Source organism: Schistocerca gregaria, chromosome 4 (assembly GCF_023897955.1).
Source record: "Schistocerca gregaria isolate iqSchGreg1 chromosome 4, iqSchGreg1.2, whole genome shotgun sequence".
In the NCBI taxonomy this organism is placed as follows: Eukaryota; Metazoa; Arthropoda; class Insecta; order Orthoptera; family Acrididae; genus Schistocerca; species Schistocerca gregaria.
Genome location: NC_064923.1, coordinates 588,728,182 through 588,754,706, shown reverse-complemented (window position 1 = coordinate 588,754,706; position 26,525 = coordinate 588,728,182). Strand labels below are relative to the sequence as shown.

At 41.6% G+C, this 26,525-nt stretch overlaps 1 protein-coding gene across 2 annotated transcripts in view; it reads right to left on the bottom strand.

Annotated features, from left to right (window-relative positions):
- The window catches only part of LOC126267290 (aldehyde dehydrogenase 1A1-like), a 101,032-nt gene that overhangs the window by 57,436 nt on the left and 17,071 nt on the right, over positions 1-26,525 (bottom strand). The gene's annotated exons all lie outside the window — the stretch shown is intronic.

Below are 26,525 nucleotides of genomic sequence, written 5' to 3'. Positions count from 1 at the left end.
AGACTTATTTAATTTATTATCTTCAAACTTCCAATATATTTTGTTGTTTGCCTAAAAATTTTTATTAAATAACTTCACCTTTGTCTATATAAGTATCATCTTTATTTTCTGAGATCCTTAACATGTTGCTTACTTCAATCTTGCATATCTCCCTAGTTTTTAACAAAGTTTTGTAATTTATATGTCTGGCTTTCTGCCTAATAATACCTTTTTTTTGGTTTAATATCTAGTTTTGCTCTGCATTCTACAAGTTTCCAATCACTCAAAATTCTGAAGTAGTTTAGGGTTTATTAGGTAAATAGTGTCCAAGCCTGGAAATAAGTCCATTGTATGCTTGGTATATCTGCTGAAGTTCCTCATGCAAGATGTGGAGGAGGCACAGCTATTGACGGTGCAGGGTGCAGCCGTTTGCAAGCTGGTCTTGTGTCAGTACCGATTGCTCCTGTCACTTGGGTTCTGAGGTCATCCATAGCCTGTGTGGGCAGTTGGTAGAAATGGTGAAGACTGCTGACTTCATTCATAGGATGCAAACAGAGCTCATTATTTGCAGCATTGCATCCAGCATTGATCAAAGTCCTTTGGTTTGGAGTTGAGTAAATGGCCTCAATCAAAGGGCCCATCAATTCTGTGATGGTCTTGGCTGCAGACTTCTCAGGAACTGCATTATGGGGTGGAAAACTGTATGACTCCCTTGATAGGTCAGGGTGCACTACACAGAGGAAACTACTTAGATAAACTACTTGAGAGTTCATATTTGGGTTTTTTAGGCTAGGCAGCAGTTTGAGGTCCTCTGATGAGTGCTCATCAGTCGACACGCAGAGAGCTAAATCAGACCATGTACAAAGTAAAGACACTTCAGTTGTTAAAATTCTAACAGTAAATTGTTGAAGTATTTGTTAAGTTAAAAGCACTCAAATGAACACCTGTGGACTCATGTAAGCCACGATCTTTGTACATCTTTGCCTTTAAGTCCCAGGGTCTTTGCTTTGCTCATCCTCAGTACAGGTCCATTTGACCGTTTGTCTGCTTGTCATTGTATACCTGCTACTGCATCATGTTATGTTCATCATACTGTATATCATCTAGCACTCACTGCAGTATAATGGTGTTTTTTCCCCTTGAAGTGGTCTGATAAAGTGTACATTAATGTGTTTACCGGTCTTCTTACTAGAAGTAGTTTACCAACAATATTCACGTATGACACTGTTAAAGCAATTTCACCAGAGCACAACACTGGAATTTCAGTCTGATTCACTGCCACAGATTTATGCATGCTAACATTGTTCACTGCATTCTTCATTCAATTTTTATTTACTATAAGAGCAAAAAGCCAGGACATTTTTGAAGTAAGTGCCCTTACTTGGACAAAACAGAATCTCAAATGCCTTCAGTGCAGCATTTTTTCAGTGGTTCTTTTAATGGGAGTGACAGTTAAGTTGATATAGGTGCTAGTGTGCCATCTCAAGCAAATAAAAATGGGATAAAGGATACAGTAGAAAACGTTAGTTTGCACAAACTTTTGGCAGCTAACCATTCTGAAATTCCAATGTTATGGTCTGGGGAAGCTGATTTAACAATAGTAGTTGGAAAGACTCACTGTGATAAGAGTGAGAACTGTTGTGTGTGCTCCAGAATTGAAGATATATTTATTATCTGCGAGCAGTTTTACTGAGCAAGGAAACTCGTGTGAATTTGCTAGTGATCACTGTAATAGTTTTAACAAGACTCAAGAATTAATTGCAACTCACCACAACATGGTTTTGGAGAAGGGTAATGAACACTAAAAGCATCAACACTTTAGTTGAATGTATTCTGAGTTCACTTGACAGGCAGAAGAAGGCTTATGGGGCCATCATGGACCTATCAAAAGTATTTGACTATGTACATCATTAAAGGCAAATGGAGAAGATCCAGCAGTAGTGGACCTGAAGGAAATCCTATGCCATAATCAAAATGCACATTTTGCACAGAAACAATGTAAAAAATCAGACATACTATTGATGAAAAAATAATGAAATACTTATCTGAGACACACACTGACAGATAAAGGTGTGCCGCAGTGTTCGATGCCCAAGCCAATACAGTTTATTCTCTATTTAAATGACTTCCTAAAATATGCTAAACAGAAACACATAATTTATGCCAATGACACTTGCTGAGACAAAGGAGGAGCTTGAAGAGGGAGCACTCCTAAATATAGAAACTGGAATAAATACCTAGTACAAAACAATCTCTTTATAAATCAATCTAAAACAATTTTTTCAGTGTTCCAATCAAACAGTGTGAAATGTATAATGTAAATACTAAATTAAATAGTGAATAAATAATGTAATTTGACAGGAAAATATCTAAACACCACATGGTGACAGGAGAGCACACATATAAAAAGGTACTGACATTTTCAAACTTTTGGAACCTTCACTGGATTTAATTCTACATCTACATCTACATTTATACTCCGCAAGCCACCCAACGGTGTGTGGTGGAGGGCACTTTACGTGCCACTGTCATTACCTCCCTCTCCTGTTCCAGTCGATTATGGTTCGCGGGAAGAACGACTGTCTGAAAGCCTCCGTGCATGCTCTAATCTCTCTAACTTTACATCCGTGATCTCCTCAGGAGGAATATATTTGATACCTCATCCAGAAACACACCCTCTCGAAACCTGGCGAGCAAGCTACACCGCGATGCAGAGTGCCTCTCTTGCAGAGTCTGCCACTTGAGTTTGTTAAACATCTCCGTAACGCTATCACGGTTACCAAATAACCCTGTGATGAAACGCGCCGCTCTTCTTTGGATCTTCTCTATCTCCTCTGTCAACCCAATCTGGTACGGATCCCACACTGATGTGCAACACTCAAGTATAGGTCAAACAAGTGTTTTGTAAGCCACCTCCTTTGTTGATGGACTACATTTTCTAAGGACTCTCCCAATGAATCTCAACCTGGTGCCCGCCTTACCAACAATTAATAGCTAACACTTGGTTTAAGAATCATGAAAGAAGGTTGTATACGTGGAACAACCCTGGAGATACTAAAAGGTATCAGATAGATTATATAATGGTAAGACAGAGATTTAGGAACCAGGTTTTAAGTTGTAAGACATTTCCAGGGGCAGATGTGGACTCTGACCACAATCTATTGGTTATGACCTGTAGATTAAAACTGAAGAAACTGCAAAAATGTGGGAAATTAAGGAGATGGGATCTGGATAAACTGAAAGAACCAGAGGTTGTACAGAGTTTCAGGGAGAGCATAAGGGAACAATTGACAGGAATAGGGGAAAAAAATACAGTAGAAGAAGAATGGGTAGCTCTGAGGGATGTAGTAGTGAAGGCAGCAGAGGATAAAGTAGGTACAAAGACGAGGGCTGCTAGAAATCCTTGGGTAACAGAAGAAATATTGAATTTAATTGATGAAAGGAGAAAATATAAAAATGCAGTAAATGAAGCAGGCAAAAAGGAATACAAACGTCTCAAAAATGAGATCGACAGGAAGTGCAAAATGGCTAAACAGGGATGGCTAGAGGACAAATGTAAGGATGTAGAAGCTTATCTCACTAGGGGTAAGATAGATACTGCCTACAGGAAAATTAAAGAGACCTTTGGAGAGAAGAGAACCACGTGTATGAATATCAAGAGCTCAGATGGCAGCCCAGTTCCAAGCAAAGAAGGGAAGGCAGAAAGGTGGAAGGAGTATATAGAAGGTTTATACAAGGGCGATGTACTTGAGGACAATATTATGGAAATGGAAGAGGATGTAGATGAAGACGAAATGGGTGATACGATACTGCGTGAAGAGTTTGACAGAGCACTGAAAGACCTGAGTCGAAACAAGGCCCCCGGAGTAGACAACATTCCATTAGAACTACTGACGGCCTTGGGACAACCAGTCCTGACAAAACTCTACCAGCTGGTGAGCAAGATGTATGAGACAGGCGAAATACCCTCAGACTTCAAGAAGAATATAATAATTCCAATCCCAAAGAAAGCAGGTGCTGACAGATGTGAAAATTACAGAACTATCAGTTTAATAAGCCACGGCTGCAAAATACTAACGTGAATTCTTTACAGATGAATGGAAAAACTGGTAGATGCAGACCTCGGGGAGGATCAGTTTGGATTCCGTCGAAATGTTGGAACACGTGAGGCAATACTGACCTTACGACTTATCTTAGAAGAAAGATTAAGAAAAGGCAAACCTACGTTTCTAGCATTTGTAGACTTAGAGAAAGCTTTTGACAATGTTGACTGGAATACTCTTTTTCAAATTCTAAAGGTGGCAGGGGTAAAATACAGGGAGCGAAAGGCTATTTATAATTTGTACAGAAACCAGATGGCAGTCATAAGAGTCGAGGGGCATGAAAGGGAAGCAGTGGTTGGGAAAGGAGTGAGACAGGGTTGTAGCCTCTCCCCGATGTTATTCAATCTGTATATTGAGCAAGCAGTAAAGGAAACAAAAGAAAAATTTGGAGTAGGTATTAAAATTCATGGAGACGAAGTAAAAACTTTGAGGTTCGCCGATGACATTGTAATTCTGTCAGAGACGGCAAAGGACTTGGAAGAGCAGTTGAACGGAATGGACAGTGTCTTGAAAGGAGGATATAAGATGAACATTAACAAAAGCAAAATGAGGATAATGGAATGAAGTCAAATTAAATCGGGTGATGCTGAGGGAATTAGATTAGGAAATGAGACACTTAAAGTAGTAAAGGAGTTTTGCTATTTAGGAAGTAAAATAACTGATGATGGTCGAAGTAGAGAGGATATAAAATGTAGACTGGCAATGGCAAGGAAAGCGTTTCTGAAGAAGAGAAATTTGTTAACATCGAATATAGATTTATGTATCAGGAAGTCGTTTCTGAAAGTATTTGTTTGGAGTGTAGCCATGTATGGAAGTGAAACATGGACGATAACTAGTTTGGACAAGAAGAGAATAGAAGCTTTCGAAATGTGGTGCTACAGAAGAATACTGAAGATAAGGTGGATAGAGCACGTAACTAATGAGGAGGTATTGAATAGGATTGGGGAGAAGAGAAGTTTGTGGCACAACTTGACTAGAAGAAGGGATCGGTTGGTAGGACATGTTTTGAGGCATAAAGGGATCACAAATTTAGCATTGGAGGGCAGCGTGGAGGGTAAAAATCGTAGAGGGAGACCGAGAGATGAGTACACTAAGCAGATTCAGAGGGATGTAGGTTGCAGTAGGTACTGGGAGATGAAGCAGCTTGCACAGGATAGAGTAGCATGGAGAGCTGCATCAAACCAGTCTCAGGACTGAAGACAACAATAACAACATGATCATTCCACTTCAAATCATTCCGCACGCATACTCCCAGATATTTTACAGAAGTAACTCTACCAGTGTTTGTTCCGCTATCATATAATCATACAATAAAGGATCCTTCTTCCTATGTATTCGCAATACATTACATTTGTCTATGTTAAGGGTCAGTTGCCACTCCCTGCACCAAGTGCCTATCCGCTACAGATCTTCCTGCATTTCGCTACAATTTTCTAATGCTGCAACTTCTCTGTATACTACAGCATCATCCGCGAAAAGCTGCATGGAACTTCCGACACTACCTACTAGGTCATTTACATATATTGTGAAAAGCAATGGTTCCATAACACTCCCCTGTGGCATACCAGAGGTTACTTTAATGTCTGAAGATGTCTCTCCATTGATAAAAATATGCTGTGTTTTGTTTACTAAAAACTCTTCAATCCAGCCACACAGATGGTCTGATATGCCGTAGGCTATTACTTTGTTTATCAGGCGACAGTGCGGAACTGTATCGAACGCCTTCCGGAAGTCAAGAAAAATAGCATCTACCTTGGAGCCTGTATCTAATATTTTCTGGGTCTCCTGAACAAATAAAGCGAGTTGGGTCTCACACGATCACTGTTTCCGGAATCCATGTTGATTCCTACAGAGTAGATTCTGGGTTTCCAAAAACGACATGATACTCGAGCAAAAAACATGTTCTAAAATTCTACAACAGATCAACATCAGAGATATAGGTCTACAGTTTTGCGCATCTGCTCAACGACCCTTCTTGAAGACTGGGACTACCTGCGCTCTTTTCCAATCATTTGGAACCTTTTGTTCCTCTAGAGACTTGCGGTACACGGCTGTTAGAAGGGGGACAAGTTCTTTTGCGTTCTCTGTGTAGAATCGAATTGGTATCCTGTCAGGTCCAGTGGACTTTCCTCTGTTGAGTGATTCCAGTTGCTTTTCTATTCCTTGGATACTTATTTTGATGTCACCCATTTTTTCGTTTGTGCGAGGATTTAGAGAAGGAATTACAGTGCGGTCTTCCTCTGTGAAAAAGCTTTGGAAAAAGGGGTTTAGTATTTCAGCTTTATGCGTGTCATCCTCTGTTTCAATGCCATTATCATCCCGGAGTGTCTGGATATGCTGTTTCGAGCCACTTACTGATTTAACGTAAGACGAGAACTTCCTAGGATTTTCTGTCAAGTTGGTACATAGAATTTTACTTTCGAATTCACGGAACACTTCATGCATAGCCCTCCTTACGCTAACTTTGACATTGTTTAGTTTATGTTTGTCTGAGAGGTTTTGGCTGCATTTAAACTTGGAGTGAAGCTCTCTTTGCTTTTGAAGTCTAGTTCAAAAGCAGATTTCCTGGGCCATCACATCCAATGCTGTCCACCCCCAGTAGCTGAGTGGTCAGCACGATGGGCTGTCAATCCTAAGGGCCCAGGTTCGATTCCCGAAGAGTTTCTCTGCTCAGGGACTGGGTGTTGTGTTGTCCTAATCATCATCATTTCATACCCATCGACGTACAAGTTGCCGAAGTGGCGTCAAATCAAAAGACTTGCACCAGGTGAGTGGTCTACCCGATGGGAGGCCCTCGTCACCCTACAGTATTATTATTATTACATCCAATGCTGGAAATGCTGATCCCTCCAAAAGACAACTTATGAGTACACTTCTTGTCACTCACTATTATCCAGGTCTTGATAGCATTAATCAGCTACTTCAAAAAGGCTATGACTTCCTAAAATGAGTTCCATTCTGTTTGACATTTTGTCCACCACACCTAGAATAGCTTTTTGTTGCCCAACCATTCTCCACAATATCCTTGTCAGACCCTATGCTCTTTCTCGCCCATTTCCCTATGTATGGCATCTATCCCCATAACCATCTCCACTATAAGACTTGCCGTACCACTGCCTATACTAGCCCTGTAAGTAGCAAAACATATACTGACAGAGGGAGAGACACTGGTGAGTTGACGCGTCATATACCAGCTATTACGTAGACACTGTTTACCAAGTTATGTTTTAGGATAACAGGGCATATGCAGAGAGAATATACTGGCAACATACATTCTCGGTGGCTGTTTCACCACACATGCCATCTGGATTCTTCCTCAGACACCAGTTTTTCAGCACTCCACAGGTGGGAACTGGCTTTACAACATTTCCCTGCTGCTTATCACCCACCTGGCTTTAACTTACATTAATTTCTCCCATCTTAGCATTCTTCCCAGTAACTATTCCTTTTTTTAATCCATTTTAGTTTTCAATATCTTTCTATATCTTCTACTTTGTCCTGTCCCCACCTCTACCATATGCAATGCACTTAGCTTCCTGCTCTTACTAACTTGTAAGTTAAGCTCTCAGGTTTTCAAATCTCATCCAGTGCAGCATCCAACAATCAATCTTTCTTTCTCATCCTGTCCGGTACATCTTTGCTGACCCATGATTCTGGGCGACTTTTCTGAACTCTCCCCATTTCCTAAACCTCATAAGACCTTTTCCTTTGCCCCTCTTCCTTCCCCTTCAACTCTTCTGCCAGAAGAAGGCATCACTGGTTCCAAAAGCTTGCAAATTCAAATTCCCTTTTTAAGTTTGTTCTCCTGCCACCACTTGGCGAGTAGATTGTTTACATATGCAATTATATTATATATTCTCAAAAATTCATTATTTCAGTTGATAAATTAATAATGAGGCACTTAAAGAAGTAACCAACACAAAATTTTTAGAAACTACTATAGGTACGCATTTGACATGGGGGGGCAGCAGTGTCAGACTGACCGTCAGAGACAGAGCACCTCGTGTTCCTGCTGGTAATAAGGTGAGTACACCGTTCATTTGTTATATATTTTTATGAGCTTCCAACAGCTTAAAGTAACTTATTTACAGATACCTGTGTAGTTACTACATTATTTTTGTAATTTCTTGTGTGTTTGAGTGCTTACTAGGCACAAGCTTTTATTTTAACAACAGCATAGCATACAGTATCACCATTGTTATCGACCCTCGTATCATATAGGCTTTTGTTTGTTTTGATTAGTGTAGCTCAGTGTCATTTAGACTGTTAGTGAGAGAGCAGTTCAAATTCCTGCTGCTAATAAGCCAAGTACCCTGTTCATTTGTTATGTATTTTTATGTTTTTATGAGCTTCAAACAGGAGCAACTGCAGTAATGGATAGGAACTGTGATTGCTGTGTACAGATGCAACCTGAGTTGGTGACCCTTCGCTCAGAGCTCCAGGCTGTGTTGGCTTCCGTCACACAGGTTGAGGCTGCAGCCAAGGGGCACCACCACGGGGGCTGGACGTGGGGATGCAAGGGACGTCAAGCATGTCCAATTTGTCCCCCGATTGGTCCACTGCTGTGGCCATCCCGGGTACTGCCTGCACTGAGGTTGACCCCACACCCATGGTTGAGTGCGAGATCATTCAAAAGTCTGGCAGGCAGCAAAAACCTTTCCTAGGGGCTGATCATAGGGCCTCCCCGGTTTGTTTGACTAACAGTTTTCAGACATTATCTCTGGATGACGATGTCTCTGAGTCGGATGCAGTTGTCCACCCTGTTCCAGTGGAAGGTTCTCAGCCCACAAGGTGTGGGCATTCACAGATTCCTTGACTTGTGCCATCGGGTGGTGGGTTTTCAGGTTCTGCTTAATACACCAGGAGTCCACTACACGCAGGAAGCAGCTACACAGGTAGTGGGGGCTGTGTGGAAGGGAATGGGTGGTTTTTTAGGTTAGAGGATCTCAGGGAACCACAGAAAGGAGGTCCGTCTAAAAGGGGACAGGTAAAACACAGTAAGTTAGATGTAGAAACAATTGGTATTGTAATTGTAAATTGTCATAGCTGTGTTGGGAAAGGACCAGAGCTCCATGCCCTAATAGAAAGCACTGGAGCTCAAATAGTTATAGGTACAGAAAGCTGGCTAAAGCCAGAAATAAGTTCAGCCACAATTTTTTTCAAAAGATCTAACAGTGTTCAGAAAGAACAGATTAAATACAATTGGTGGTGGAGTATTTATTGCTGTCAGAAGAAGTTTGCCTTGTAGTGAAATTGAAGTAGATAGTTCCTGCAAAATAGTATGGGTAGAGGTTATAATTGACAATCAGACTAAACTATTAATTGGATCATTTTATCAACCCCCCGACCCGGAAGATATAGCTGCTGGACAGTTCAAAGAAAACTTGAGTCTCATTTCAAATAGGTACCCCACTCACACAGTGGCTTCAATCTACCCTCAATATGCTGGAATAATTATACATTTAAAGCTGGCAGCAGGCATAAAATGTCATCCGAAATTGTACTGAATGCTTTCTCAGAAAATTATTTTGAACAAGTGGTTCATGACCCCACTCGAAGCGCAAATGGTTGCAAAAGCATACTTGACCTCAGCAACAAATAATCCTGGACAAATAGCAAGTACCATGATGAATACAGCGATTAGTGACCACTAGGGAGTTGCTGCTAGACTGAATGCTGTAACACCCACAACCATCAAAAGGAAACGCAAAGTATATCTATTTAAAAAAGCTGATAAAAATGCTCTTAATGCCATTTTACAAACAGTCTTCACTCCTTCCCATCTGATCATGTAAGTGTAGGAAAGTTGTGGAATGATTGCAAAGAGATAGTATCAACAGCCATTGAGAGATATATACCACATAAATTAATAAGTGATGGTACTGATCCCCCATGGTACACAAAATGGGCCAGATTGCTGTTGCAGAAGCAGCAAAAAAAAAAAAAGAATGTCAAATTTAAAGTAATGCAAAATCCCCAAGACTGGCAAAGTTTTACAGAAGTTCAAAATATAGCACATACTTCAATGTGAGATGCTTTTATTGATTTCCATAATAAAACTCTGTCTTGAAATCTGGCAGGAAACCCAAAGAGATTATGACCATATGAAGCACACCAGTGGCAAAACACAATCAATATCTTCACTGAGCAATAACAATGGTGAAGCCACTGATGACAGTGCTACTAAAGCAGAGTTTGTAAACATGGTTTTCCGAATTTCCTTCACCAAAGAAGACAAAGTAAATATCCCTGAATTTCAATGAAGAGCAACTGCCAAGATGAGAAACATGGAAGTAAAAATCCGTGGTGTCGTAAAGCAGCTTAAATCATTTAATAAAGCCAAGGCTTCTTGTCCAGATTGTATACCAGTCTGGTTCCTCTCAGAGTGTGCTGATACAATAGCTCCATATTTAGCAATTATATACAACTGTTCGCTCACAGAAAGATCTGTACCTAAAGACTGGAAAATTGTTCAAGTCACACCAATACCCAAAAAGAGAAGTAGGAGTAATCTGTTGAATTACAGGCCCATATCACTAAAGTCAATTTGCAGTACGGTTTGGCAACATATATTGTATTCAAACATTATGAAGTATCTCAAAGAAAATGATTTATTGATACATCATAAGAACGGATTCAGAAAATATCATTCTTGTGAAACACAACTAGCTCTTTACACTCACGAAATAATGAGTGCTATTGACAGGGGATGTCAAATTGATTCCATATTTTATGATTTCCAAAAGGCTTTCGACAATGTTCCTCACAAGTGTGTTCTAACCAAACTGCGTGCCTATGGAATATCACCTCAGTTGTGTGACTGGATTTATGATTTCTGTCAGAAAGGTCACAGTTCATAGTAATAGACAGAAAGTCATTGAATAAAATAGAAGTAATTTCCAGTGTTCCCCAAGGACATGTTGTAGCCGCTCTGTTGTTCCTGATCTATATTAATGATATAGGAGACAATCTTAGTGGCCATCTTAGACTGTTTGCAAATGATGCTGTCATTTACTGTCTTGCGTAGTCATCAGGTGACCAAAATGAATTGCAAAATGATTTAGATAATATATATGTATGGTGCAAAAAGTGGCAATTGACCCTGAATAAAGAAAAGTGTGAAGTTATTTGCATGAGTACTAAAAGAACTCCACAAAATTTCGATTATGTGGTAAGTCACACAAATCTGAAGGCTGTAAATTCAACTAAATACTTAGGGATTACAATTATAAACAACATAAATTGGAATGATCACATAGATAATGTTGTGGATAGAGCAAACCAAAGACTGCAATTCACTGGCAGAATACTTAGAAGGTGCAATAGGTCTACTAAAGATACTGTTTACACCGTGCTTGTCCACCCTATTCTGGAGTACTGCTGTGTGGTGTGGGATCCACATCAAGTGGGCTTGATGGATGACATCAAAAAAGTACGAAGAAGGGCAGTTTGTTTCGTATTATCATGAACACAGACATGATACATGAATTGGAGTGGTGATCATTAAAACAGAGGTGTTTTTTGTTGTGACGGGATCTTCTCATGAAATTTCAATCACCAGTTTTCTCCTCTGATTGCAAAAACATTCTGTTGGCACCCACCTACATAGGAAGAAATGATGATCACGATAAAATAAGGGAAACCAGGGCTCACACAGAAAAATTTAAGTGCTTGTTTTTCCCTCACGCTGTTCGAGAGTGAAATGGTAGAGAGACAGCTTGAAGGTTGTTCATTGAACCCTCTGCCAGGCACTTTATTATGAATAGCAGAGTAATCACATAGATGTAGATGTAGGTAAAAGTTAAAGACAGATTTTCATCATGTATAACCACAGAAGGCAGCAAAATGAAAGCTGAAGCTTTAAATTTCATATTTAAGAAATTGTTTACACAGGTGGATCAAAGAAACATAACATTGTTTGGGCACTGCACAGACTCTCATAAGTAATGGGCATTCCTGGCATAGAGGAGCAAATGAAGGAGGTAAAAACAAACAAATGCCAGTCCATAGGGGAGCCACACACCGTCAGGTGGCTTGCGGAGTATGGATGTAGATGTAGATGTAGATGTACTCTATGGCGTTGAACCATTACTTCGCCTGTATTTAACACCCAACTCTCACTTATTACTAAGTCCCAAAAACCAGGGTTGTTGCTGTGTACTTTAAGGGTTAAAGAACAGAGCCATAAAATTACATAGCAATACCCTTAACATAAGTTTGCTGAGAATTCTTCAGCATATTCTGAGTATGACTATAATAAATTTCCTTGAGATGGGACAGCTTTTGTCCACAAAGCAGCACAGTTCTGTAAAGCATCTCAAGTGTAAAACTCAGCTTGGCCTTTTCTTGCATATCTTGCAAACCATGGTTGAAAGGCAACAGTCAGATGGCATTTTCCCAGATTTTTGGAAAGGTTGGGGCAGGTGGAGAGAAATTGGCTGTGGCAGAGCATGCACTGTGTGAGACCGACCATGTAGTAAAATTTGATGAGGATGTTCTGGCTGTAGAAAAGAACTATCGCACCTACTTGTCAAGAGAAGCTATAAAAATACATGAACAAGAGAAAAGCTGCAACAAAAAAGAAGAAGGCCTCAAGGTAAATGGATCCTGGCTTCCCGCACCGCAGTGAATGTTGCCAATGTACATTTTGCGTAAGTACAATAAGGATAAGGATAAGATAAGGGAAATTAGGGCCCATACAGAGGCATATGGACATTCATTTTTTCCTCGCTCTATTTGTGAGTGGAACAGGAAAGGAAATGACTAGTAGTGGTGGTACAAGGTACCCTCTACCATGCACCATACTGTGGCTTGCAGAATATCTATATAGATGTAAATTGCCACATCCTACACATTTCTTTATTGTTTGTTGAAACAAAGTTTAGTTTAATTTTCCATGTCCAATTACTCTTTGTTTTATTCTAGAAAAATATGTTATGGACAAGAATGACATTCTTGACTGATTCAAATAATGTATTGCCTCTGTCATTTCTACTGTTGTATCATGATCCCCACTGAAGAATCGCTCTTATTTTTTGTCCCGTTATCATACTGCAGTGACATTTGCTTTCATTTATCACTTTTGTAACACTTCACAGTGATTCTTTATCTCTTCATCTAAGCATGAGCATATTGATGAATAGACTTCATTGATATTCAATGAGCACCCTTTGTTTATTTTTAAAACAAGAAAAGCTTTTCTGTCAGATTCCTTTGATTCTGTACTATTCTTTTTAATTGTCTATCATTAAATCTCCTCTCTGGCTTCTTCCTTTGCAATAAAAAATTTGATCTGATAATAATTCTGTTTGTTCTTAGGTTTTTTTGCACTTCTTATAACTGATGTCTTGTAACTCTGTTTCCAATCTGTTCGGGAGGAGTTTAGTTTATCCTTGAATACCAGAGTTCTATAGTATACTGTATCTAAATGAAAAGTGGTAGAAGCAGTTAGATACCTATGTCCCATATTTTATTTAGCCCAACTTCACACAGCTATAGTAGTTGGGCTTTCTCTGAGTTCTCTCAGCCCACAATTCTCTCAATTCTTTTGCTCAGGCCACAAATTTGATACCACAGGAACTCACACAACAGTAGCACCTCTGACAACAAACACTTTATGGTCCACTAGCCTGTCTGAGTCCACAGATTTGTATTTGTAACTCTTAGCTGAAGGTGACATGTTTGCATGCTGATCACATTTCAGCCAAGCCATCAAGCCTCTCAGCCACAGTGTTGTTTAGCAGTCAGTCTTTGTGTTCCATTCAAGCTGTGGGAATTTACTCACCACACAGTTTTTCTGGTACCGAGCACCGTGTGTTTCAAATCCGCACCAGATGGTATGGACTTCAATTACCACTAGAGGTCTCTGCAGCCATCGCGCCATAAGCAGTGGATGCATGCGCTCCTGGCCCGTGTATAATGTGAGGGCACCACTGTGAAGCATGTGATCCCAGGGGCCAATAGCAACATACCTTATTGTGTATTTAAGTGTCTGCCTCTCACTCAGTGAAGCAGTCTGATATTCATGTGAGTCTCTCGATATCTCACTTACAGACATCGTACTTATTTGCGTGTACGAGTGGACGTTGTTGATTTCATGAGGTTTTCACTTGTCACCCCGTTACTTATTGCTTTTTGTTGATGTTGGTGTCTTGCTCAGTCATCTGGCATCATGCGTGTCCTTCCTTTCCTGTTTGTCCATCTCATTTGTCCACGGGCTGTTCCATTCAGTCCCACCACAGTTTTGTTCACGGTAACCCCGTGACCATTCCGGTCACAGTTACAACATTTTGGTGATGAGGTAAATGGTGGTAGTTGTTAGCATGGAGGCGAAGTTTGTCTGTCTTCTGGAGCAACAGTAGCAGTTCATGCACCAGCAGTAGCTCCAGTTAGACATCTTACAGCAGTCACTGCAGTTGTTAATGGACAAAGTTGATGCAAGGAACACACTACCACAACAGCTTCCGAGTCCTCAGGTGTCTGATGCTTTCCCATGTCCACAGTTTCCCCCCCATTTAATGATGTTAACGAAGACTGGGAAACATACATACATCGGCTGAAACAACATTTCACAGCTTTTCAAGTTATGGATGACTCCTTGTAGTGGTCGTTGTTTTTGTCTTGGGTCTCCCCGGACACATTCTTTCTTCTCCGCAAGTTGGCACCATTGTCTGATCCTGTGGCTCTCTGTTTCCAGGAGATGCGCTTTTGCTGACAAACTATTATTCAGAACATTACCAAGTGGTCGCCTCTTGGTTGGAGTTACACCAGTACCATAAACAGCCTGGTCAGTCATAGTGTTCCTGTGTCAAGGACTTGCAGGGTCTCAGCTGTTGATGCGATTTTACATGCACCAATCAGCAGTATAAGGCTTCGTACACAGACTCCCTGATTTAGGGTTGTGGTGGTTCAGCTAGGTCCTCATCCTGAGGTCTGCACTGTGGTGTTGAAACTCGATAACCCTTCCTTGGACGAGATTCTGAGCATTGCCAACTCATTTGAAATTGCTCATGTGGCTAACAAATTTCTCATGGCATGGCCACAAGTGGCGGCAATTGATGTGTCTTGGCGGGTACCCCCCTCACGATGTCAACATGGCCTGGCCAAGAGTGGCCAGTGTCATCAGGACTCCTCTTTGTGCAACGTCTCTATGGCATCAATGCCTCCGATCGCCCCTAGTCACCAGTCGTGCGGCCCACTTCCATCTTGCCCACAGTGCTTTACCCTGCACTCTCAAGCTGATTGTCCCCACCACTGGGAAACGTGCATGCTGTGTGACAAGGAGGGCCACATCCGATCAGTTTGTTGAGGTTGCTTGACTCTCTCCAGCCCTGCCCCTCCTGGGCCTCAAGATACCGTATATGCTCTGCAATCGGTCCTCCCACTGGATGACCCATCAGCATGGAAGTTTTTTAAAATTTTTATTTATTTATTTATTGTTCCATGGGACCAAATTAAGGAGAAGTCTCCATGGTCATGGAACGAGTCAATACATGAAATTATAACACGATAGTATAAACAGATAAAATGAAATACAAGAAACGTATTCAGGTGACAAGTCGTAAGTTTAAATAAGGAAAATCAACAATGTAACACTGGAATTTGCTTAATTTTTCAGCTCTTCCAGGAGCTCCTCGACAGAATAGAAGGAGTGAGCCATGAGGAAACTCTTCAGTTTGGACTTAAAAGTGTTTGGGCTACTGCTAAGATTTTTGAGTTCTTGTGGTAGCTTATTGAAAATGGATGCAGCAGAATAGTGCACTCCTTTCTGCACAAGAGTCAAGGAAGTGCATTCCATGTGCAGATTTGATTTCTGCCTAGTATTAACTGAGTGAAAGCTGCTAACTCTTGGAAATAAGCTAATATTGCTAACAACAAATGACATTAAAGAAAATATATACTGTGAGGGAAATGTCAGAATTCCCAGACTATTGAATAGGGGTCGACAAGAGGTTCTCGAACTTACACCACATATAGCCCGAACAGCCCGTTTTTGAGCCAAAAATACCCTTTTGGAATCAGAAGAATTACCCCAAAAAATAATACCATATGACATAAGCGAAGGAAAATATGCAAAGTAGACTACTTTTTGTGTTGAACTGTCACTTATTTCAGATACTGTTCTAATGGTAAATAAAGTAGCATTTAGTTTCTGAACAAGATCCTGAACATAGGCTCTCCAGAACACCTTACTATCTATCTGAACGCCTAGGAACTTGAACTGTTCCATCTCACTTATCATATGCCCATTCTGTCTGATCAGAATATCAGTTGTTGTTGGATTGGGAGTTAGAAACTGTAAAAACTGAGTCTTACTGTGATTTAGCATCAAATTATTTTCCACAGGCCACAAACTTATTTCATGAACTATATTATTTGATTGTTTCAATATTACAAACAAGATCCTTCACTACCAAGCTGGTGTCATCAGCAAACTGAAATATTTTTGAATTTCCTTAATACTAGAAGGCATATCATTTATATAACTAAGAAACAGCAGTGGCCCCATCACCGACCCTTGGGGAACGCCCCACTTAACAGTGCCCCATTGGGACTGAACATCACCACCACTCTCAATATTGTGGAGAATTACCTTCTGCTTTCTGTTCTTAAAGCAAGAGGAGAACCAATTTCAAGCTACTCCCCTTACTCCATAATGGTCTAACTTCTGCAGTAATATCTTGTGGTCAACACAGTCAAAAGCCTTCGTTAAATCAAAGAAAACAGATAGTTTTCGCAAACTTTTATTTAATCTATCCAAAACCTCACAGAGAAAAGAGAATATAGCATTTTCAGTTGTTAAACCATTTCTAAAACCAAATTGTACATCTGACAGCAAATTATTTGAATTTAAGTGCTCCAGTAACCTTGTATATACAATCTTCTCGATAACTTTAGCAAACACTGATGGCATAGAAATAGGTCTATAACTGTCAACATTATCCCTGTCTCCCTTTTTATAAAGTGGCTTCACTACCGAGTACTTTAATCGGTCAGGAAAGCGACCACTCCTAAAGGAAAAAATACAGATATGGCTAAGTACTGGGCTAACATACATAGAATAATACTTCAGTATTCTGCTAGATACCCCATCATATCCATGAGAGTACTTTGTCTTTAGTGATTTAATTATTAATTCAATCTCCCTCTTGTCAATATCATGGAGAAGCGTTTCAGGTAACAGTCTCAGAACACTTTTTCTACGAGTGCTATATGATTCCCTCTTGAGACTAGGTTTCTATTTAGTTCACCTGCCATATTCAGAAAGTGATTATTACAGACTGTACATATATGTGACTTATCAGTAACATGGACATTCCCACTACGCACTGATTCTATATCCTCCACCTGTCTCTGCAGACCAGCCACTTCCTTTACGACTGACCATATGGTTTTAATTTTATCCTGAGACTTAGCTATTCTATCTGCATACCACATACTTTTTGCCTTTCTAATAACATTTTTAAGCACCTTACAATACTGTTTGTAATGGGCTGCTGCATTTAGATTTCGACTGTTTCTAACGTTTTGATATAACTGCCACTTTGTTCTACAAGATATTCTTATCCCTCTAGTCAGCCACCCAGGCTGCCTGTTTGTGCTAGTACCCTGTTTTGAATGTTCTAATGGAAAGCAACATTCAAAGAGCATGACGTAAGTCTTGAGAAAATCATTATATTTATCATCTACTGTATCAGCACTATAAACATCTTGCCACTCTTGTTCCTTGATAAGGTTTACAAAGGTCTCTACAGCCACTGGATCAGCTTTCCTAAAAAGTTGGTAACTATATTTAATGTGTGTTGCAGCGCAAAAATCTTTTGGAATTAAAACTTGTGCATCATGATCTGAAAGGCCATTAACTTTTTTGGTAACAGAATGCCCTGCTAGTAATGAGGAATGAACAAAAATTTTGTCTATGGTTGTTCTACTGTTCCCTTGCACTCTCGATGGAAAGAATACGGTTTGCATAAGATTATATGAGTTGAGGAGGTCAACTAGCATCCTTTTCCTTGCACAATCACTTATACAATTAATATTGAAGTCACCACATATAATTAACTTTTTGTATTTCCTATAAAGTGAACCAAGAACCTCCTCTAGCTTTAGCAAAAATGTTGTGAAATCGGAGTCTGGGGATCTATAAATAACAACAGTTAGAAGTTTAACTCCACTAAAGTTAACCACACCTTCACAACATTCAAACACATTTTCAGTGCAGTACTTTGAAACATCAATTGACTCAAATGGGATACCGTTTTTCACACACATGGCTACTCCCCCACACCGCAAAGAGCTCCTAGAAAAGCTGCCAGCCAACCTGTATACTGGTTTAGGAAGTCTCTGAATTATCTCTTTATTTAAGAAGTGTTCAGATATACCAATAATTTCAGAGTCAACATCTATAAGCAGTTCACTAACTTTATCTCTAATACCGTGTATATTTTGATGAAATATACTAATTCACTCATTACTCGGATACCTAAGCTTTGTCAAGAGTGGTTTCTTTGTTAGAGAGTCTTCCCTTAAGCAAAAATACCTGTCAGCTGACTACAATGTAAAAAAGGTGCAGCTCTAACACCCACTAGTACAGGAATTTTCCCATGAGTGATCCTACCTCCTACCTCCTACCACCCCCCTCCCCCCCCCCCCCCCCCTCACCGATGCTGTCACCTATAAGCTTTGCCAACCTCCCTTTCCATACCTGTTGAGGTGCAGGCCATGTCTAGTGAAACCTGTCCTGCAGATAGACTCCACCAACACCACTGAAATGTGACGAATGCCTTCTGTCATCAGCGCACCCCCAAGTCTCATGTTATTACACTTGACAGCTGTATTAAGATGAGGCAAATCGTGACGCTGAAACAGTTCCATGAAATGCACATTCATGTTGCCAGTCTGAGTGGCTATCTTTTCCAGGTCACCTTCTATGTCATACTCCCAATCCCTATCAATACTATTACCAGCCGACCCACAATCACTACCTGATCCTCTTTAGAAAAATCCCTACATAACCCTCCTACGTTAACAGTCGCCTGAGTCAATCCTGCATTAGGCTTCACAATGCTGGTGACCTGGTACTCACTCCCCAGCACTTCCTGCAACTGCTGGCCTACACCTCTACCATGAGAACTACCTAACAGCAGAACCTTCTTTCTCTTAGACTTTGCAACTGTCCTAGCCACCATAACTTTCTACATCTACAGCTACTAGAGATTCCTCTCCACTAGACTCTGACAGTTGGTCATATTTATTGCAAACACTAATACTAATACTAAAACTATCTGAAATCTCTTTCTCCTAGCAGATCTCTTGCCAACAGCCAGCTCCCATTCCCCAACCCCCATCTCCCTCCTCATCCTATCTAGCTCCTCCTGTGCGTTTTCCAACTACACCTGAAGGGAACAGATCTTACGCTCCTGCTCCTCTATCAACTTACTCTTGCTACATAACCTGCAATTCCAGGAGATGATCTCATCAGAATGCCCACTGGCTTCCCCACTGCATTCCCCCCAGTGAAAATACTTAGAACAAGTCTCACACCGCAATCCACTACTCACAAACGTACGGCAAAACCCACACTTCTCACTCGTGGTAAAATTTTGCAGTTATTGAAACAAGAAAACTACTTTATCTAAGTTCCACTAGTACAAAAGAAGATGTTAAAAAACTGACAACAACAATCACAAACTTACTCTACAAGGGAAGAAACTACTATTATTAACAGTATTAATCGACAGCAAATGAGAATATAACAAAAGACTAACATGGAAAGAAAAACAAACATCTCATGACACAGTAACAAAACTGAAAACAGTTCCCAAAAATTTCTTCTGCAATTATTTCACCAGAAAACACCAATAACACTGGTTGAAGACAACTAAAGTTCCTAAATAAACCACTATACACAAACAATTTTTTAGTACTTAGCTTTCGATGCGCTGCTACAGCTGCAACTGGTCAGTGCGGAATGTAAACACAGGTAAGAGGTTAAGTTGCTCGATACGAAACACTCACAAATATCAGGTCACAACACAAGACCTGTATCTGAAACCTAAAAATATATGAAAACTTAGAGAGTGATCTCACATGCAGTCACATGCTTATGACATCACACTATGCCTTTTCACTGAGGATGTTTTCAGGGGCCACCGTCTCCCTGATTAATATGGTGACATATGCCGCCTGGGCTCTCCTGAGTTGTCGCCTCCCTCTTGGGATTTGGCCACCTACGGAGACGGTTCCATTTCCCTTCATGGGCAGTTTGTTATCCAGGCGATGTACAAAAGTTTCCCCGGCTCCTTACCCTATCTGTTGTTGACCATCGGTAGACTTCAAATACTTTTGGCCTGGATGCGTTCAACTGTTTGGCTTTTCAATTTCTGATGAAGTTCAGGTCATTTCCATGGGTGTTCCTTTTCAGAACTTGGACGATCTGTGCTCCACTTTTGTGATGTCATTTGCCACAGATCTCTGATGTGTTTCAGATTTTCAGGAGCACATCACACTTCGACCGGATGTGCAGCCTCGTTTTTTCTGGGCCCGACCCATTCTGGTGGCCTTACAGCCAGCAGTCAAACAGGAACTTGATCAGCTCCAGGCTGCTGGCATTCTGGAGCCTGTGACATACAATGTCTGGGTGACGCCATTGGGGGTCATACGAAAAACCAATGGGTCCCTTTGGCTGTGTGGGGACTTTGACACTACTGTCAATGCTCAATCCCTCATAGACACTTACACCATTCCCCGACAGGGAGACCTTTCCAAGCTTGCAGGGGGAGAGTGCTTTTCAAAGATCAACCTGGCTGAGGTATACCACCAGTTACCCTTGGATACTGATTACCAGGACAGCATGGTTATCAACATGCCTTTCGGATTATACAAGTGCCCTCCATTTGGTGTCTCTTCGGCACCGGCCATTTTCCAGCAGTTCCTGGAGCAGCTTACACAACCTGTCCCCAACTACATGAATTATCTGGATGACAGGAAAATATGCAAAACCTCAGCACCTTTGCTCTACAATCTGCAGGTTTATGCTGTCGGCTGGACAAGTGGTTTTTTTTTTTTTACAACTGGAAGTGGAATACTTAGGCCACTGGCTTAGCAAAAATGACATTCACCCTTCGGGTTGCAATATCACTGCCATTGAGGCCCTTGCTCATCCCAAGGTTTTATTTGAACTCCAGGTGTTTTTGGGCAAGGTTACTTATTACTTAAAGTTCTTACCCCAGACTGCCTCTGTTGCTCAACCCCTCAATCACTTGTTTCACAAAGGTGTACCTTTTGTTTGGACTCTGCCTGTGACCAGGCTTTTCTCTGTTTGAAGGCAATGCTGAAGTCTGCCCCTTGCCTTACTCCCTTCTCTCGGGACTGCACCTTGGTTGTAACAGCTAATGCATCGGCATACAGCATTGGGGCCGTCCTCGCACATCGGAATGCCAATGGCTCAGAACAGCCTATGGATTATGCATGTAAGACGTTAAGCCCAGCACAACAGATCTACTCTCATATTGAAAAGGAGGCCCTGGAGGTAGTGTTCACTGTCCAAAAATTTCACATCTATCTCTTTGGAGCAAAGTTCACCCTCCTGACGGACCATAAACCCTTAGTTATGCTTTTCAGACCACACTCTCACCTTCCAGAGTGGACAACTCAATGTCTCCAGCACTGGGTGTTATTTTTACATAATTACACTTACACTATCCGGTACAGGCCCACCGCCCACCATGCTAAAATGGTCGCTTTGTCATGTCTCTCAGCAGGTCCCGATCTTGCATTTTACCAACAGGAGGACCTGTGCTTTCACACTGATTCCGCCCACCAGGATGTGCTGGATGGTCTGCCTCTTATAGCTGCTCACATTGCCATGGCTACACACTGAGACCCTATCTTGCAGCAGGTTCTCCGCTATGTGGTCCACGGGTGGCCCTGGACAGACTTCAGCTCCTGGCACCACCTGTCCTACAGGTTCTCTGTGGTCAATGAAGTCCTTCTATTGGCCACAGAGTCGGATGACCATTGGGTGGTCATCCCTCCGGATCTGTGGCATAAGGTGCTCAGTTTGTTACACCACGGGCACTGGGGTATGTCCTGCATGAAAGTTTTGGCTTGCTGGCACGTGTATTGACCTAGCATCAATGGTAATATTGTCCGCTTAGTCCGTGGATGCACTGTGTGTGTGTGCTTCATCTGGCAAGGGCCACTCAGTTGTTCGCACCCTGGCCTGTGCCTCACCATCTCAACTTTGCAGGCCCATTTTTGGAGTCCATGAGATTACTCCAAATAACCAAATGTCGTCCGCATGGCATCCACCACCACAGAGGCCACGCTCATGGCCCTGGTCCAGATTCTCGCCATTGAGGGCCTGCCTCACACATTGGTCTCCAATAATGGCCCCCAATTCATGTCATCCTCCTTTCACAACTTCTGCCAGGCCAATGGTATCCAACATGTCTGTAGCCCACCTTTTCACCCTCCCTCCAATGGTGCAGTGGAGAGACTTGTCCGCACATCTAAACAGAAGTTGGTGAACAACCAAATTGGCCCTCACCCTGTTATTAAGCAACTATCGCACCAAGCCAATTGATTGACAAAGTCTGGTGGAGTTCTTCCATGGGCGACAGCCACGGACCCAGCTCCATTTGGTGATGCCATCCCCCTCATGCCCCCATTCCTGACCCTCTCGGCATTACACCCCCAGTGCGGCAATGTGGGCCCGTGTGTATGGGAGCAAGGCAGGTTGGACACCCACCACAGTCATCTCAGACCATAGGCAGTGTGTGACATCAGTGCAGATGTCAAAAGGGTTGGAACACTGCCATCATAACCAGCTCCACCAGCATACCCCTGCAGGACTCCCGCTGCTGCCTCCTCCTCCGCTACCTCCTTCAGGTACAGACATGATGCTCGACTTGCCACCACTGCCCCCAGTTGGTCACTCCCTGCAATCCTGTCACCAGCACTCCCTGTTCTCTGGTGGATCAGCGGCTCCCTCCACTACCCTGGCCTCTGCGTCGGCCGTCATGGACACCTTGGATGTCCCTTCCTCCCCACCAACAGCAGTTGACGAGGCCGGGTCTTCTCCCATCTCCCGACCACCCTGGCACCGTTCGGGACATTTCCACCCCTATGTGCAATTTCAGGGGAGCGATATGGAGCCGAGTGCCATGGGTTTCGAAAGCGCACCAGATGGCATGGACTTTGATTACCACTAGAGGTCTCTGCAGCTGTCGTGCTGTAAACCATAGCTGTGTGTGTTCCTGGCCCACATATAATGTGAGGCTGCCACTGTGGAGCACGTGGTCCCAGTGGCCAATAGCAATGTACCTTATCATGCATTTAAGTGGCTACCTCTCACTCACCGAAGCAGTCTGATATTTGCATGAGTCTCTCGATATCTTGCTTACAGACATCATGTTTGCTTTGCTTACTTCCATGTATGAGTAGACGTTGTTGATTTCATGAGGTTTCTGCTTGTGACCTCATTGCCTATTCCTTGTTGTTGTTCTTGCTGTCTTGCTCAGTTGTCTCTTGTTGTGGGTGTCCTACCTTTCCCGTTCATCCGTGGGCTGCTCTGTTCAGTCCCACTGTGCTTTCATTCACAGCAACCCCATGACCATTCTGGTTGCTTTTACAACAGTTTTTGTATGGATTGTTGAGTAGCCAATCCATATTTGTTCAGCACAAGATGGTCTCTTTATAGATGCTAACAGCTGCAGAGTCATGTGAAGATCTGGGTGGGGTGTTGGGATACTCCCAACTATTCATTAGTATGTATTTATGGGCTTTCTTTCCATTTCTTCTCAGGGTACATTTTTTGCAATTGTGCTTGTGTAAACAGCAATAAGTCTTACTTACAGTTTCATTACCAACTAAAAAGTCTGCTCCGTAGTTTAATGGTCAGAATGTCAAACTGCCATGCTGAGGACCTAGATTCAGATAACAGTACTTCTAGGGAGTTTTCCTTGATAGAAGTACTTGAATGAGGTGTTTATGATGCTGATTCCAGTTAGGAAGTGACCTGAGTAAGAAACTGTGGCTCTATTGATCTGGGCAACCAGCAATGGCTGGGTGGACTGTATGCTGACCTCATAGCCTCTTTACTGCTCCCAAAGAGCATCACTGGCAGAGGATGACATGGCAACCTGTAAGGACTGAATTGCCTGCAAGTACACAGAGGTGGTACTAAATAAAAACACTGTCAATGACTAAATGTACTGAGCACTGCTCATAAGAACTAATTTCCTCTCTCACTCTGCCCCTCTTCCCCCCCCCCCCTCTCTCTCTCTCTCTCTCTCTCTCTCTCTCTCTCTCTCTCTCTCTCTCTCTCTCTCTCTCTCTCTCGCACGTGCACATGCACACAAAATAAAGATACCCATGTGACTCAGCACTGGGTGAGTGCTTTCCCGTTACTCAGCGCTGGGTGAGTGCTTTCCCGTTACATTCAAATTGCTATTTCTATCTTGACTGTAAAGGTATTGACAGGAAAGGCAGTGTCCGGCAGGTGAACAGAGAAATGCAACAAAATACATTCCCTGAAGAAAATTACTTTTAACTCATTGTATTGCCTCCAAATTCAAAACATCCTCTTTAATCTTGATAGCTTGTGGGTATAAAGAAAGATGAAAAGCTGTGGATGTTTGTTTCATCTATAATTGCAAACTATATGTGAAGAGTTGCAGAATATTACACAAACATGCATAAAGATGATTGCTTTTCTTTGCTCTGTCTTTCCATTGACTACCTTAGCTTTCCAGATCAAGCATTTACCACATTGCTTTGAAATGTGGTGTTGCATATATTAACCAACAATGAGTATAATTGAAAATTAGCAGAAGGAACATAAGCAGCACCCATGGTTCTTACATCCTATCAATTATACCCTAGCAGAACATTATATAGATGAAAGATTTATAATGATGCAAAATTAGTTACCACATTAAGAATTTACCAGGACTGTACTGTAGAAGATTCTGTGTAAATTCACAGTGCTGACAGCTTAACAGATAGGAGGTGGGGTGGGGCAGATGATTGGGATGGATGTCTGTGTGGGGGAGTTCGGTGTTAGAGAGAGAGAGAGAGAGAGAGAGAGAGAGAGAGAGAGAGAGAGAGAGAGAGAGAGAGAGAAAGGAATATGAATCTTACAAAAAATAATTTTTTCTTTCCTTATTTTAAAACACTTTTTGGTTAAAATTCTTGTAAAACATATAAATATGGTCACTCATATAAAACATAGAAAAGGACAACCACTCTCATAAGAAATTTTAAATATTGATGAAATTGGCCACATTAAGTGATTCAGTTTCTCCATATGACTCAAGAACTCATTTATGATTCACTGTATTATGCTAGCCATTTTATCGTTTTACTTCTTTCTCTTTCCCTTACTGTGAAGGTGATGATCCTGCATCAGAATTAACCTACTTTTGAGGCTGGATATTTCCTAAAGCTAGATATGATAGTCCATGGTTTCTGTTCAGGCAGCAGACTCAGCTAAAAATTCATGCTGTGGTGAAATGGCTTTAAACTGATTTTCTCTGGGGTCTAGTGGCACACCCATTCCTTTAGGAGCTAGAAAAGAAGAGGTGAAACTCTACATATTCATCCTGTGAGTAACTAGTGAAATAAAGGCCCTCCAGATAGAGCTCCACATTATCTACATCTACATCCATACTCCGCAAGCCACCTGACGGTGTGTGGGCAAATCTAACATAGCTAGGATGACTGGGGTAGGGATGGGCTGGAACAGGTAGCCAGTGACCCAGACATTGCCCACTAATGCTTTTGGCCCTACAGCCACTCACCCCATCAACACAAAGAACGTATTTAAGTTGAGTTTTTTTTTTTTCTGTGAGTTTTCCTGCTGCATCTGCTCTGATACCCAGGGGGCATTCAGGTACATAACATTTTTTTTTTCTAGTATGAGAAGGCTGCAATCATTGTGCCACTCAGCTGCAGAATATATTTTTGTTGTATTTACTCTCTGACTATTTTTGGCTGTTAGACAGGCTGTATGGGGTGAGTGTGAACATGATTAACAACTGAAAGTAATATTATTTTACCATTTCAAGAACAAATTATGACGCTTAATGTGATACAGTCTGGCATGTATTATTCATTGGAAGAATCCTAAGGAAATGCAATCCAAAAACAAAGGAAGTATGTTACAGTACACTTGTTTGCCCACTGCTTGAATACTGCTCACCGGTGTGGGATCCATACCAGATAGGGTTGATAGAACAGATAGAGAAGATCCAACGGAGAGCAGCGCACTTCATTACAGGATCATTTAGTTATCACGAAAGTGTTACAGAGATGATAGATAAACTCCAGTGGAAGACTCTGCAAGAGAGATGCTCAGTAGCTTGGTATGGGCTTTTGTTGAAGTTTCAAGAACATACCTTCACCAAGGAGTCAAGCAGTATATTGCTCCCTCCTACGTAT